A 13322-nucleotide genomic window follows, 5' to 3' on the forward strand; every position below is an offset into this window, starting at 1 on the left:
AGCTCAGCACCGCAAGACAAAACAAGATAATTTATGAACAAGAATTATACATCATAACCCATTCGCTCAAGCATTGTAACAACATAAAATGCATCAAGAATTTGTGCTATGCAACAACAAGCACGCATTACAATTTCTCAATTCAAGAACTACGATATCTTCTTGCAAAGGTTTAGCTTGTGTTTAAACAAAAAGTAAGTTCCCAAATAGGGTTACGCCTTAAACCGATTCTCAGTTTCCTACCATCGCTGCAAGAGGAAATTACTAGTTATGAGTCTATGAAGGAACTCCATAGTAGTTATTGATTTCTCTACATGTCCCAAACTCTATTTGGAGGACCCAAGTCTTGACTTTGTTTTAGGCTTACCATAAATCAAACATGGAGCAGATTCTATCATGGTCGTTGTTAATACGATTTTCAAAATGGCACATTTCATCACCTATAACAGACTTTCGATGCCCTTAATGTATCCCAGCTCTTTTTACATATGATCATGAGATAACATGGGCTTCCTCATATTTTGACACCCAACGGGAAGTAAAATACATGAGTTGTTTTTAGCATGAACTTTGGAAACTATTAGAGATAGACCTCCATCTAAGCTTGACTTACCATCCTTAAATTGAAGGGTAAACCAAAGTTTTAAGCCTACTTTGGGAGAAATGCTATGTTGTTTAGTTCAGAGTCATCCAAACTAATAGGGCAAAGTCCTTGGTCAAGCTAAGTTAGCCTGCAATTCAATTTCTAATTGATCGATTGCCAATGTCCAGTTAGCATTTTCTACACTAAATCATTGAATCATACAATGTAGTTTTACCAAAGTGAGCAAATTAGCTAAGGAAATGGTTGTTGGATTTGATAAAATGTTACAAAATGTTCGGTCAAAACTTAAAACCTCCAACGCCAAACATAGGTGACGCAAATTTTTTATGGATGTGATCTCATAATTGTCCATCTTTGAAAAGAGTGATAACCTCCCCGCACTTGCTCCAAATTGAGCCCGTGAAAGCTATGCTCATTCACAATAACTAAGAAGACCAATGACAATGCTTATGTTGTCACTCTCCCACTTGAGTTAGACATCTCCCCAACCTTCAACGCCTCTAACATCTACACATACCACATACCACCAACCTAACAATTCCACTGTACAACTCACCTCACTTGAGTTGACTCCATCTGAAGTAGAGAATAAATGATACAAGACGCCACTACTTCTATTCTATTATGACATATATTTTACATACATTAGTCATTTCTTTATATCTCTTATATCTTAGCAAATCTTTTCTGTTTGTACATCCCCGGCACTTTCTGATTTGAGGCAGAAGAAACTTTTTTGTTAAATTTGTATGCCTATGACTTTGGGGGAGATAATTTTGGCTCCCTAAAACTAATTCCAGTGACAAATTTGTGTTTGCTCGCTTTATTCTTCTTCTCCCTTTTCAGCTTCTACGCGATTTGGCTATGCTCGGATGGGACCCAACTAGAGAAAGAAATCAATAACCATGATGCGAACTGAATACTTAATCTCCCAAAATTAAAACATTAGATGAAAAATAACATCTTTATCATCAGAAACGCACCTGCAACGTCCGCGGCACAGCACCAGTTATAACGCTAGAATATTTGTCGTAAGGATGGAACTCATGCTGATAAAATAGAGGAAAAAGGGATACATATGGAGCACAAGGAGAAAGAGATCTAAGGTGCTGTTTGGTAGCAGGATTTGAACAGGATTTAAGGTGCCAACGGCAACACAATGACAACTTTAAAGAACACACATGTTAAATCGGGGGTTAAGGGGCTGTTTGGATGCAGAATTTAACAGAATTTATGCCAAATCCTTCCAAACGGGGTTTGAGCGCCCGCTAAATCTCACGACGGAATAAATCCTCCGTCTCCCCTTTGGACTGTAAATCCCGGATTTAGAAAATCCTGAAATTTCGCAGATTTAGGGGATTTGGCTGAAGAAGCGCACGAAAGGGAGAAAGATAGTTACCTTTACAGCGAGAAAGCTCCCATTCCGAATTAAGATGTTGTGACTTCAAGGGAAAGTCGTCAAAGGAGCGAAGTCAACAAGCAACGAAGGAACCGAAGAAGCGACTCGTGCAAAACACTTACCTCACGCGAAGCAACGAAGTCGAACAGCAGCGATGAAATAGAGAAGACGAAACAGGAAGATATTAGACTAATTTAACTTAATTAATATAATTTAAATATTATTATTAAGTAAAGTAATTAAATAATTAGTGGTAGAATTAATGCATAAATTAATTATCAAACTTAGCTTAATTAAATAATTAATAATATAATTTGGAAAAAATTATTAATTATATAATTAACAGTATAAATAATAATGAAATAATTAATGAATTGTAGAATACTTAAATAATTAATAATATAATTTATAATTAAAATTAACTAAATAATACTTAAACAATTAATTAAAGTATTATTAGGATTATAATTTAAATAATTGATTATTTCAAAAATAATAATTAACTAATCAATCAAAGAATTATATAATTAAATATCAAATATATCATTATATCATTGATGGTAAGTAAAATTAAAATTAAAATTAATGTGTAATTTGCACTTAACTTATAAATTAATTCAAAACATATTATAATTAATTTTTAAATGAGATAATCTTCTTAAATTTAGGATTATGTTGCCAAACAGATTTACCTAATTTAACAACTATGTTGCGAAACGATTTTCAGAATTTAACATGTCATGATTTATTAAATCCGGATTTACATAATTTAGTAAATCCAACTAAAGTTAAATCTTACTTGTTGTCAAATAAGCACTAAATCCCAAAAGTATTGGATATATTCAACTATGTCCACAAGTCTCACAAACTCTTAATTATTTACACGCCGCTTGTCCGCCGATGCCTTCTCCAATGAGCTCCCGTTACGACTTCCTCAATTATTTGTCGTCGAAGATCTTCTCTAGCGAGCTCCCTTTACGATTTCCTCGGATCTTTGTCATTGAAGGTTTCAAAAATTTGGGGCACCAGAATTTCGAGAAGAGACGGATGGGCTGTAACATGAGTTCTTGTGCTTTGGATGTTGGTATGAGCAGGGAGGAGCGGAGATCCGTGGCTGGTACCTGAGAAGAGGAAAGATTATTAGCGAATGGAAATGAATTTTCAAGGAAAGTAACATGTCGGGAGATAAAGAATTTGTGTGACTCCCTGTCAAGGCATATGTAGCCCTTGTGCCTGTCCGAGTAGCCCATGAAGACATGGGATCTTGATTTTGGATTGAATTTCGTTCGTGTATGTTGTGGGAGAAGAGGAAAGCATTCATACCCGAAGATCCGGAGATGTTTGTACTCGGGTGCAGTGTGAAATAGAAGTTGCAAAGGTGATTTGTTGTAGGTATTTGGAGACGGCATTCTGTTAATCAGATAGACTGCCGTGGCGCTTGCCTCAGGCCTGTATTGGGGCGGCATAGATGCTTTGTGGATGAGCGATCTGATTGTCTCCACAATGTGGCGTTTCTTGCGCTCTGCCACCCCGTTTTGCTCGGGAGTATAGGGGTAGGCCAATTGATGGCCGATTCCTTTGGAAGCCAGAAACGATTGCATTTGATGATTATTGAATTCAGTCCCGCCGTCAGTCCTGATAGTTTTAATTTTGCAATTCGTTTGATTTTCTATGAGCTTTGTAAAAGTTATAAACGTAGTGGTAACATCTGATTTATGCATAATCGGGAAAAGCCAGGTATAACGTGAATAATCGTCTACAAAGATGACAAAGAAACAAAAACCACGAGTGGAGGAGACCGGGGACGGTCCCCAAACGTCAGAGTGCACAATTTCAAGTGGTGTGTGCGTACGGGAGCTAGAAGTCTCGAACGGAAGCTTATGAGTTTTACATTGAATACATGTAGTACAAGGATTATTCGAATTTAAAATACGTAAAGTCGGATTGCTTTGAGCAATGCGTTGCATAGCCCTGAAATGAGGATGGCCCAGCCGATCGTGCCAAGTGGGATTTGAGTTATTGGATGCTTGATAGGCAACTTCTTGATGTTGGGTGGTGCTCGTCGGTGTGATCTTGTATAGACCGGCTTTACATGGACCTCGTAGGAGCTGTTGATTTGTCGTCAGATCCTTACAAACAAAACCAGAGGGATCAAAGGTAATTGCGATATTGTTATATTTGACAAGTTGCGAAATAGATAGAAGGTTGTAAGAAATGTTAGGAACGTGAAGCAAGTTTGATAAATGAAGCTTACGATTCAGGGTGGGAAGAATACCCGTGCCCGAGTGAGCAATAGGGATGTTTCTTCCATCCCCGATGAAGATGCCGTCGGTTCCCAGGTAGGGGGTGGATTGACAGAGGTTGTCACTTGTGTTCGTCATGTACGATGAGGCCCCGGAGTCTAAGTACCAATCTTGAGAAGGAGCTTCAGAGTTTGCCACAAGAGCGTTGTTCTGCTTGGGTGTTGGCGTCTGTGGAATGTAGTTGGTGTTCATTCTATGCCAGCACACGTTGGACGTATGCCCCTTCTTGGAACAGATTTGGCAGATGGAGGCCTGTTGCTGTTGCCGGAGCGAGAGTTCAAGTTCGGGGCTTGAGTTGGACGGCCTCTGTTCCTACGACCACGTCCCCTGCTTGTATACAGAGCGGCTTGTTGTAGCGTGTCAGTGGTGATACGGGCGGCATCGGCATTGACATGTATTTCTTCGCTTATTAACATTGCATAGAGATTTTCGAGTCGAATGGGGAGGGGAGAATTTCGGACGTATGTCTTGAAGAATTGATATGCTGGAGTCAAACCATTCAAGATATGCAAGATAATGTCTTCAGAGCCGATGGAGGAGCCGGCGGAGGCGATTTGATCGACGAGTTTCTTGATCTCGGTCAGGTATTGGTTCATAGAGAGATTTGTAATAGATACATGATGAAGTTCGTTTCTGAGCTGTATCACCTTGGATCGAATGGTGGCCTGGAATTGGCTTTCAAGAACTTGCCATATTTCGTAGGTCGTATCGAGATGGATGATATAGGGCAGCACCGTCGGAGAGATTGTGGAGCAGAGAGCCGCTTGAAGATTCTGATCGGTAATACACAAGTTCTTGATGGAGGAAACCGTCGATGGATTGGATGCTTCGCCGGAATGACTGGGCGGAGCCAAAAATTGTTCGAAGTCGTTGGCGCGGAGAAGCTTGAGGATTTGGTGACGCCAAATCGGATAGTTATTGAATGATAATTGATGCGGGACGAGGGTCTTGAGATTGGACACAACAAATTTGAGTGAATGAGAGATTGGGGAGTTTTCGATCGGAGTGGTAGACGGCTGCTCGGTGGCTGATGAGGAGGCAGAGTGGGAGGTCGTCATCTTTGAAGAAAGGAGGATATGAAAGGCCTGATACCATGTAGAATTGGTATGACCGGAGAGAGCCAAGAAGTTTGGCCGGAGACGTAGAAGAATAAAAAAGAACATTGGAATTAATATCTTGTATTATTCAATCTTTCATCAGTACAGGTGCTAGTATAAATAGGTGAGTAGGCTATTAGTAGGGTACACGTGTGGGTAGCCTATTGGTTATAGAGAAAAGCTAAATGCTAAGCAGCTATCCTAATAAAGTACACCTAATATTATTTTTGATATAATTTAATAATTTATTGAATTATTAATACTATTTAATATTAATTACATATAATATATGCAAACAAACTCATGAATTTTTTAATTCATTTGTTAAATGAGATGATTATATCTTCAAAATTATTAATTTAAATCATATACATTTAGTTTTTTGTGATCATTTAAAAATAAATAAATAAATAAATGATAATGAGTAAATGAGATATCTTAAAGATATTTTACTTATTAGAAACACAATATTTCATAGAGATTAAAGAATTGAAAGATATTAAATGAAAATGAAAAACTAATTGGTTTGGATTTAGGTTTCACCTGTAAATTTGGTTGAGAATTAATTGTGAGAAATATATTTTTATTTAATTGATGAGTGACTGTATTTGTTTCTACTTTCTTGTAATGAGAGGAAATTGCCTTTCTTTAAATTGATCTTTCTTTATTACATTTATTAAGTTTAAATGAGAATTTAACTCTTAATAAAATATAATGAAGAAAATGATTCATGCAGCAAATACGACGTAGTAAGATAAAGACTTAATATTGTTGTTGTTGTTATTGAATAAGAGATGGTGGGTCACAAGACTCACAACAATGACCCAATAATTTCTTATTATTATTATTCATTAGAATTGTGAATATAAATAGGGTTGCAAAGGAAATGAGCGTTCGACAAGCTACTCGTGGTTCGGCTCGATAAGTACTCGTTCATGTTCATTTGATACGGCAAACGAACGAGCTTGAACAATTTTGATAAAATACTCTATAACTAAATAAATGAGCTTGAACAACCTGGCATTCAGTTTGTCTATGCTCCTAAAATAATATTGTTTAATGCTCGTAAACAAACTCATTAATAAGTTCGATTAGAGCTCTACTAAGAAGCTCGATTACAACTATATTAGATTTCTAAAAAATATATATTGTTAAATTTAATAATTTATTTTTACTAACCCATATTAAAAACATTTTATTATTTATTTTTACTTCTTGCATCCTCCTAAAATCGCAAACAGTCCACTCTCTGAACAAATATAAGATAAATCATATATCGTTTGTTCGTGAACGAGCTTATTTGGTAGTTCGGAAATACTAATTAGATATGTTCATGAACGGGCTCATTTGATAGCTCAATAATACTCATTAGATATATTCGTAAAAGAGCTTGTTTGATAGTTTAAAAAACTTTGCTAAATATATTCACGAACCTGCTCGATGTAATTATTTGTTAGAAGGCTCGATAAGGCTCGTTTGTTAAGTTAATGTACATCTAGAAGTAAAGCTCGTTTACAGCTTGATAATGCTCATTTGTTTAAAGCTCGATAAGCACGGATTGAACCGAACATAACACCCATTAGTTTAAACAAACCAAACTTGAACACAAATAAAAAAACTCGAATGGAACTTAAAAAAGCCGATAAATTTCTTTATTTATTTCTTTAATAACAACCTTTGTATGCACTATATGAACAAAGTCGATAATAAACAAACCCAAACATGAACGCGCACGTACTCGACTCGGCTCGGCTCGTTTGCAACCCTAAATATAATTATACATGATAAGATACACTTTGAGTTTCAATATTTTCAAATGAAATTTAATTATCTATTATTACATTGAATCTTGATATGTTACCAAAAATCGTCTTGACCGGGTACAAATCATGATGCATATTTGACTTAAAAACTTCCAAAATTAAATTTGGGACAATATAAACTCCGATTTATGCAAACTTATAGTCAAACTAAACGTCTCAATGAGACGGGCCCAACGACACCAAAATTGGTACAATCCAAGCTCAAATGTGCCCAAATCATTAGCAGGAAACATATTTGGAAGCTTTAGAATATTTATTGGGTGATCAAACGATATTCAAATATAACATGCTTATAATTAAATCAAGCGGCTCGATGAGAAAAAATCCAACGAACCCAAAATTACATAATGTCACCTGATAGATCTCCTCCTTACCATTATTGTCAAACCTCCAGCAGTGGGACTAAGCATGACCTTCGTTGCTCTCTGAAGATACTTCAACTTCAGTCGCCAAGCTATGGTCCTTCTAATCTTCATCGATCGTCATCTACAGTCCTTTCGACCTTCGTCGCCAGCCGACTACCGTCCTTTGACCTTAGTCACTCGCCAATTATGATCTTTTTGACATCCATCCCCCGTTGAATATAGTCTTTCTGACCTACATCGCTCAATCACTATAGTTGTTTTAACCTCTGTTGCCTGTTGATTATGAACCCTCAAACCACTATCGCACAACGGTCCCTCCAATCTCTATCGCCTGCTAATTATGGTCTTCTCGACCTCCATCGTTTGCTGACTACATTCGTCTAACTTCTTTCGCCCATCAATGGTCCCTTTGACCACAATCGTCTAACTACGATCTTTTCGACCTCTACAGCCTACTAACTATGGTACTTCTAACCTCCGACATTTACCGACTATGATCCTTTCGACTTATGTCACTCGTCCATTAAGGTCTTTCCAACCTTTGTCACCTTCAAATAAGACCCCTCCATCACGCAACAGCGATCCCTACGACCATGCACAATCAACCGCGAACTATGTTCCAATCACAGTCAACTATAATTACATTCCCTTCAAACTCCTTCACCTAACAATAATCTCTTCGACCTCAATCGTCCGACTATAACCCATACGACCTCAGTTGCTTGACTATGATCCCTTCGACCACTGTCGTCTGACAATGGTCTTACCTACCAAACAAATAGACCAACATTTTCTTAAGAATATCTCTCATGTCATTGGATTCTTCTAACCTCAATCATGTGATTTACTTTATACAATGTATATTTGTTACATTTAGCCAATGTCTTCCCTCAAGAAAGGGGGCATCATTTATAATCAATGACAAACACTAGTTGACTCATTTTAACTAGGTCAGGCTCCATGGGTTTTCCCTTTCCTAGATTTTTCATGTAAAAAAATTGATATTTATTGTGAATGTTGTTCTCCTCTCTCTTATCTGTATGTATAATGGATCTTCATTCAAAGATAAAACATTAAATCCTTTATCTCTCTACCATTGTGATTGTTCTGACATGCAATAAATCTATATACCACCTATGACTTTATATGTCAAAGATCATGTTGTTTAATATTAATTTGTACCATATTTAAACTTAGTTCAATGAATAAGATACAATCATATCTTAAGTAGACAAATGTTTTAAATCAATTTGAATATCGTACAAGAATATCTTCAAATATAGTTCAATCATAGATTGAATATATTTAAATATGATTTGATCACTATTTTATCATATTTCTGATAAATTTTGATCTATTTTCGAAGAACAATGATGTTAGGGGCCGACAAAGTATTTTATAAAGGTAAATCAACATCTAATTTTTTTTATTAATCTTATAAGAAATGACAAACTTTGAGATTGTTGATGATGAAAAACATCAATCTTGGTCTAAGTGTCAGCCATCACCCTTGTTGGTAAAGATTAGTATTACTACTGGTGTCAATGAAGGATGTCATCTTATTAATAATGACATGTATTAGGGTCGTTAGTAAATGTAAGCATCAACGTTTCTAATGATGGTGTACGTCGATCTTATTAGAGATGATGGGTAATGGTCTTAGCGACCATGCCGAGCATCTATGATGTCGCTAATAATTGTTGACCTTGATCGTGATGACATATATTAACATTCAGTCATCATGACGAGTATTAGATTTGTTGGCAATAACTGACATCAACATTTTCTAGCAAAGTAGTAGATTCTCACGATGAATATTAAATGGTTTGTGTCGATCACAAATGTTTTGTAGTTGATTTGCTTCAAGAAAAACATATTTTAAAAAAAATTATGTCTTTCCTTTTATTTTCCACTCATGGAGATTATAATCATTTTGATTAGAAATCAATCCACTTAATCAAATGGTTTGTGTTGATCAATCATCATCACATAATATCTTAAGACATCTTACTGTGTTAATGGTATCAAAATAAATAAATAATTATATCAAAGAATTTAACAAATTAATTTGTCCGCTTCCTTTGTATATGCCTCCTTGTTAATGCCAGAAAAATGATTTATTACAAATTGACGTGAATTGATCAATGACTTTTAATGAAATATATATATATAATATATTTGAACCTTAGTAAAAATCAAATTGATCGCACACTAATTTAATGTATATTTAAATTAAAATATTGTAAAATTAAATTTATTTTCATTTGAAACTTCAACAAATTTATAATTGAACATAATGTGTTGACAACTGCCTTCCAACTACTGTCAACCGACAAAGATCATAAAATAAACTTCGCCTTAGTACGATCCTCTGATCACTGTCACCCAACAGTGGTACTCCAACCTCCATAATTTGACTATGGTCCTTCAATTACATTCACCCGTCTAGAATCTCCTAACTATTATCACCCGTATGTAATCCTCCGACCATCATCAGTCGATTTCGATCTTCTAATTATATTCCATCTACAAATATTGATGTCTCTTACAACATATCTTTTATCTATGTGTTTATTGAATATTAATAAAATTCGAAGACAATAAACTTTTTTTATTTTTTCATTGAAAAACTTAGATTAAATATTTATTAGTACACTTTTTTATTATTGAAGTAATTAACTAGGTAGAACTCAAGGTAGTGGAAATAAAATTCTCAAAATTGAATATAATCTTTCTTCCATGAACTAATGCAATCCATGAATAAAATTATATAACAAATCTTTTATTATATATATATTGCGTCCTAGAATATTCGCGATGATAGAGAAATATATAGTTTAACGTCTTAGCTTGGTTCGAAGATCTAACACAATCAGATAAAATAGACGGTGAAACATTCATAAGAGACACCAGAGTTTTTATGTGGAAATCCCTGAAAAGTGAGAAAAACCACGGGGTTTAGTCCAATTAGAAATGATCAACTAGTATTTGTAGTTGATTATAAATGAGGCCTTTCCTTTGGGGGAAGGCCTTGGTATGATGTAAGAAATATACATCATATGGAGTGTATTATGGTGGGAATAGGCAGAGTTATTGTTGACGTGTTTGTTTGGTCGGTACAAATGTACAATCATAGTCGGTGGCCAACAGAGGTCGGAAAGATTATAGTCGGTGGGCAACAATGGTTAGAAAAGACCATCGTCTAGCGACAGAGGTCGGAAGGACCGCAATCTAGCTATTGAGGTTAGAAGGACCGTATTCGACAGGTGACAGTTATAAGACTGTTGTCTGGTGAAGGAGATCGGATGAATGATAGTTGGCTGGCGACAGAGGTTGGAAGTCCTACGATGGGCGGAGTCTGGCGTCATGCTGAAGTTTAGCATCGAGTAGAAATCTAGCGACGGACGGAAGTCCGGCATCGGTTAGAACTTCGATGAAAGTCCGTCGATTGACAGAAGTCTGGCGACAAGCGGAAGTCTAGCGACGGACAGAAGTCTGACATCGGGTAGAAATTCGACCATAAGTGGAAGTCCAACGTCTGTCAGAAGTCTGGCAATGAGCAAAAGTCCGCTGTTATGTAGAAATATGGAGATTGGCAGAAGTCCAGTGTCGGGTAAAAGTCCAAAAAAAGTTCGGCAATGGATAGAAGTATGACAACTGGAGGGAGTTTGACGTCGGGTAGAAATCCGACAGAAGTCCGGTGTTGGGTAGAAGTCCGGCGAAAGTCCAAAAACGAGCAGAAGTTCGGTGATTGGCGGAAACCAGATGTTGGGTAGAAATCTGGCGACGAGATGAAAGTACGATGATAGGCATAAGTTTGGCGTCAGATAGAAGTCTGACGATAGGCAGAAGTCCAGCGACAGGTGGAAGTCCGACATCTGGCAGAAGTCTGATGACGGGTGAAAATTCGTGGTCGGGCAAAAGTACGGTGACAGGTGAAAGTCTTTCGTCAGGTAGAAATCTAGTGATGGGAGGAAGCCCAAAGTTGGGTAAAAATATGGCGTCTGGTAGGGGTTCGACAAAAGTCTGGCTACAGGCAGAAATTTGGCGATGGGCGGAAGTCAGGGGTTGGTCTGTGGTCGCGAGGTGGTCGAGGAGGGGCTTGCTGGCAAGAGAAATATATATTCTTTCCTTCCTTGCTTCGAGCCTCCTTCTTCCCCTCCCCCTCCATGAGAAATGAAGAGTTTATTTATAGTTTTATGAGAGTGACATACTAGTGAATAGGAGAAAGGTCAATGGTAAATTAGGAGTGGTTTGAATGGATGACCAATGATGAATACCTTGATTATGAACCATTTATTTAGTAATTGAATGTCTTAATGATATCATAATTTGACGATCTTGGGCTCTTTGGATTCATCGCATTGAACCATTTGATTCGACTATAAGCATGTCATGATTGAAAACTGTTTGGTAATCCAAATTATGTTTTGAACATTCCAAATGTGCTTTTGGGTCTTTGATTTGGACTCATTTGAGCTCGGATTTGGTCGAATTTGATGTTGTTTGATTCATATTTTTGACACATTTAGTTCGACTGTAAGTTTATTAAAAATCATAGTTCAGATGTTCTCTGATTTAATTTTTTAAGTTTCTAAATTGATAATGCTTTCGAAATACAGTGTAGTGATGTGTGAAATAAGATCTAAAAATAGAGGATAAATTAATAGAAGAATGAAGAAAAATGTATCTAAAAAAATTCATTATATATTTGTTTTACTTAATAAAATATCTAAAATAAAACTCTATATTACTTTTTAAGAAAATAATAAAAAAAGAGAAAGTTTTCTATTTAAGAGCAAAGCTAATGACAGTTTTCTAATTAAAATATCTTTAAAATTAAACATTTTTTTTCAAATAGGGAAAATGTATTTATTTAATAATAGCAAAGTATTTATGTATCAATTCAATAATAAAACAAAGCTTTTTGGTGCTGATCTACTTTTGGTGCAGCATTAATTTAGTAACGCCGGTGTGGACCTTTCGGTCAGTACAAAGCGCTTTAGGAAGAAAAATAATAAATATTCTCTTTTCTTGGGACTTTGTTTAAACGTCAAGAAAAATGGAATAAATAATTAATAATATATAATTTATGGGCCAATTATAACATTATATTATGGCGATTGCAATGGAAATGTTAACTATTTTTTTTTATTTTTTATATATTTGCTGAATTTCTCAAAATTGAACCAAGCAATTTTTTATTTCAAAAATTTAAGGTATTGTAAATTTAGGGTTTTTTTTGGACAGATTAAGGGATTTGAGCCTAGCTGAGAACGGGTGGAAGATTTTCCATCAACCGTCAGGCCACAGGCCCGATCTCTCCTAAATTTAGTTTAAACAATGCAAATGTCAATTATTATTTGTTCATGTTCGTAAGTAAACAATCAAGAGTTAGGTCCATCGAATACGAATCTCGATGCACACTTTCAGGCTTTGTTATGAACAACTTTTAAAGTCATCTTTTATAGTATGAAAGTTGTTTCTAAAAAATAATGTGCATTTGAAAGATAATTTTTTGACAAAATTTTTAAGGCTTTTGTCTTTAAAAAGCTGTTTTCTTTTTAAGAAATATATATTTAAAACTATTGTTTAAAAAGGAAATTTAGAAACCAAAATAGAAAAGCTTAATATCATTTTATTCTCCAAATTTAGCATTGATATATCATCAAAATTTTATCTTGATCGGGGCATGAATCTCGAGGCAAAATCAAGTTAGAAACTTCCGAAA

The 13322-nt window shown here is 35.7% G+C and overlaps 1 protein-coding gene across 5 annotated transcripts in view; it reads right to left on the bottom strand.

The window, feature by feature from the left end:
* The window catches only part of LOC110094921 (alpha-1,3/1,6-mannosyltransferase ALG2), a 32737-nt gene extending 30594 nt beyond the window's left edge, over positions 1 to 2143 (bottom strand). For 2 of the 5 annotated variants that reach the window (XM_020820275.2, XM_028698283.1), the window contains exon 1: positions 2004 to 2142. The gene's annotated coding sequence lies outside the window, so the exon portion shown is untranslated. Of the gene's footprint in view, positions 1 to 1587; positions 1794 to 2003 lie in introns of those variants that run through there. The other 3 variants (XM_020820294.2, XM_028698282.1, XM_028698280.1) reach the window with 2 other exon arrangements.
* Positions 2144 to 13322: the final 11179 nt, after the last annotated feature.

This window comes from Dendrobium catenatum, unplaced genomic scaffold (genome assembly GCF_001605985.2).
Source record: "Dendrobium catenatum unplaced genomic scaffold, ASM160598v2 fragScaff_scaffold_1061, whole genome shotgun sequence".
Classification (NCBI taxonomy): domain Eukaryota; kingdom Viridiplantae; phylum Streptophyta; class Magnoliopsida; order Asparagales; family Orchidaceae; genus Dendrobium; species Dendrobium catenatum.